The sequence below is a fragment of the Oncorhynchus gorbuscha genome, linkage group LG19 (assembly GCF_021184085.1).
Source record: "Oncorhynchus gorbuscha isolate QuinsamMale2020 ecotype Even-year linkage group LG19, OgorEven_v1.0, whole genome shotgun sequence".
Lineage (NCBI taxonomy): Eukaryota > Metazoa > Chordata > Actinopteri > Salmoniformes > Salmonidae > Oncorhynchus > Oncorhynchus gorbuscha.
The window spans coordinates 858,597-862,540 of NC_060191.1; the positions used below are offsets into that span (position 1 = coordinate 858,597).

Genomic DNA, 3,944 nt, shown 5'->3' on the forward strand with positions numbered 1-3,944 from the left:
AATCATTTCATATTTAGTCATGACAATGCAACAGAGATGCAGATAAATCATTTCATATTTAGTCATGACAATGCAACAGAGATGCAGATAAATCATTTCATATTTAGTCATGACAATGCAACAGAGATGCAGATAAATCATTTCATATTTAGTCATGACAATGCAACAGAGATGCAGATAAATCATTTCATATTTAGTCATGACAATGCAACAGAGATACAGATAAATCATTTCATATTTAGTCATGACAATGCAACAGAGATACAGATAAATCATTTCATATTTAGTCATGACAATGCAACAGAGATGCAGATAAATCATTTCATATTTAGTCATGACAATGCAACAGAGATACAGATAAATCATTTCATATTTAGTCATGACAATGCAACAGAGATGCAGATAAATCATTTCATATTTAGTCATGACAATGTAACAGAGATGCAGATAAATCATTTCATATTTAGTCATGACAATGCAACAGAGATACAGATAAATCATTTCATATTTAGTCATGACAATGCAACAGAGATGCAGATAAATCATTTCATATTTAGTCATGACAATGCAACAGAGATACAGATAAATCATTTCATATTTAGTCATGACAATGCAACAGAGATGCAGATAAATCATTTCATATTTAGTCATGACAATGTAACAGAGATGCAGATAAATCATTTCATATTTAGTCATGACAATGCAACAGAGATACAGATAAATCATTTAATGGTAATAATTTAACCTTACAGTCTCTTCATTATTTCATCTTTATTTAAAGTACAGTTGATTTCTAATAAGTACAAGTGAAAAAACTCCATTAATACGTTGTAGCGCAATTATAGTCCCATTTCAAATACATCCTGGTTACATTCTGCATACATACAGTATGTGCATGTTCCGGTTAGCTCTCACTTAATATTACATTAGAACATTTAGGTCTATCTGTAATATTTGCTGAGGAGAGAAAGGACACCTATTGGCAGAAGCAGGAGAGCTGTGTGGGTGTGGATGGTAGTAGCTCCACTGTTACACAGATCAGACCTACAGCAGGTCACCTGGTTGCCTTTTCCGGGGGATCCGAACCAGCATTGTGCTGAACTCTCTCACAGTCAGCCAAACTGGTACACTGTTTCATCAGGCTTTTCTTATCTCCTGCCAACAGAGAACAACACACAGTGTGCTGCCATAACTTTCTCACTCATCATTATTCATGATCCATTCAGGACTATTTGTAATCATGGTAGTATCCACATTAATGTAGAAGTATTTGGAAACATATTCCATTCTTATTTAAATTAAAAATGACTCCAAAAATACACAATACGTGATTTACCTTTCATTTCTATTGGGCACAGAATATTCCAAAACACAACCAAAACAAACAGCAAATGCATTCAACAAATTTGTAGAGTCACAAGCTTGATGTAGTCATTGCGTGCTACGAATATGGGACCAAATCCTTAACGTTATACTACTTTAATACACATATAAGTGAATTTGTCCCAATACTTTTGGTCTCCTGAAATGGGGAACTATGTACACAAAGTGCTGTCATTTCTAAACGGTTCACCTGATATGGATAAAAATACTCTCAAATTAAAGCCGACAGTCTTCACTTTAACCTCATTTAAAATCCACAGTTCTGGAGTAGAGAGTAAAAACAACAACAAATGGGTCCCTGTCCCAATACTTTTTGAGCTCACTGTGTGTCTATCATTTCCTCATGTAAGTCACGTGATCAAGTCCTGTCCAATAGATAGACTATTACTTTAGCTTGTACCAACTAACATTAAATAGATTTTAGATTAGAGATATTCAAGACTTAGTAAATCTAGGTTTATAATGAATCAATGATTATGTATTACATCACAGTTTTTCTTTAAAGTGGAAAGTCCCTGGTGCCCTGTGTTTTCTATGATTGCAGTGTATTAACACATTAGGATTAAAACACCAGTTTCACAATTTCCACAGTCAGTTGAAAATGTTTTCTGAAATTCTGATATTGATTAGAATCAGCTTTGGCTGATTGCATTATTCCTCGCGGTTTCCTTACCAGCACTTTCCTCGGTGGTCATACACGTATCCTGAGCAGCCAGGCATGTTTCGTTTGTCTGATTACACTCTGCATTGGAGGCGGTTGAACGGCACGAATAGCATATCAGTGCATCGACTGAAATGACATACAAACTGCAAATAACAAACAGCAACAAGGAGAGCATTCCTTAAATGACAAAGAAATAAAATGACAAACTGAAATGATAACATGCATAGCATTTCAGTGCATTGGCTGAAATGACAAACTGAAATGATAACATGCATAGCATTTCAGTGGATCGGCTGAAATGACAAACTGAAATGATAACATGCATAGCATTTCAGTGCATTGGCTGAAATGACAAACTGAAATGATAACATGCATAGCATTTCAGTGGATCGGCTGAAATGACAAACTGAAATGATAACATGCATAGCATTTCAGTGGATCGGCTGAAATGACAAACTGAAATGATAACATGCATAGCATTTCAGTGGATCGGCTGAAATGACAAACTGAAATGATAACATGCATAGCATTTCAGTGGATCGGCTGAAATGACAAACTGAAATGATAACATGCATAGCATTTCAGTGGATCGGCTGAAATGACAAACTGAAATGATAACATGCATAGCATTTCAGTGCATTGGCTGAAATGACAAACTGAAATGATAACATGCATAGCATTTCAGTGGATCGGCTGAAATGACAAACTGAAATGATAACATGCATAGCATTTCAGTGGATCGGCTGAAATGACAAACTGAAATGATAACATGCATAGCATTTCAGTGGATCGGCTGAAATGACAAACTGAAATGATAACATGCATTGGCTGAAATGACAAACTGAAATGATAACATGCATTGGCTGAAATGACAAACTGAAATGATAACATGCATAGCATTTCAGTACATTGGCTGAAATGACAAACATATCATGTGAAAGAATTACAGTGTGAGGAGTCATCAACATCATTATTCAAAAGACACATCCATCCATACAATGACAGTTCTGATACCTGACTTTCTGACCTGTCAATAAGATCATGAATGTGGTAAAGTAAAGCAAAATAATATATAGAATAACCAAATATGCAAATAAGTAATGCAGTTTAAACATGCATTTATGACAAATAATCTTATCACTTAAATAATCAAAAGTCAAATTCATACAGAAACATAACGTTATTATATCATTACTATTGTAATTACCTGAGGAAAGGGATAGACTGAGTACCAGAATAAAGGAGAGAGTCCTCATGTTTCTGTCCTGTTTCAGTGTGTCTTGGCTCTGTGGGCTCTGTGGGCTCTGTGGGCTCTGTGGGCTCTGTGGGCGTGTGTGTTTGAACTAACGTTCTCTCATAAGGTCCACCCATAAGACATGTGTACTGTCCACCCATAAGACATGCTTACTGTCCACCCATAAGACATGTGTACTGTCCACCCATAAGACATGCTTACTGTCCACCCATAAGACATGTTTACTGTCCACCCATAAGACATGCTTACTGTCCACCCATAAGACATGTTTACTGTCCACCCATAAGACATGTTTACTGTCCACCCATAAGACATGTTTACTGTCCACCCATAAGACATGTTTACTGTCCACCCATAAGACATGCTTACTGTCCACCCATAAGACATGTTTACTGTCCACCCATAAGACATGTGTACTGTCCACCCATAAGACATGCGTACTGTCCACCCATAAGACATGTTTACTGTCCACCCATAAGACATGTTTACTGTCCACCCATAAGACATGTGTACTGTCCACCCATAAGACATGTGTACTGTCCACCCATAATACATGCGTACTGTCCACCCATAAGACATGTTTACTGTCCACCCATAAGACATGTTTACTGTCCACCCATAAGACATGTTTACTGTCCACCC

The 3,944-nt window shown here is 36.6% G+C and overlaps 1 long non-coding RNA gene across 1 annotated transcript; it reads right to left on the reverse strand.

Moving 5' to 3' along the window:
• Positions 1 to 611: 611 nt before the first annotated feature.
• Positions 612 to 3,377, reverse strand: LOC124006519. The gene is made up of 3 exons (XR_006833791.1): positions 3,255 to 3,377; positions 2,057 to 2,173; positions 612 to 1,155 (listed from the first exon to the last, which is right to left on the reverse strand). It is a non-coding gene; the product is annotated as an uncharacterized LOC124006519 (long non-coding RNA).
• Positions 3,378 to 3,944: the final 567 nt, after the last annotated feature.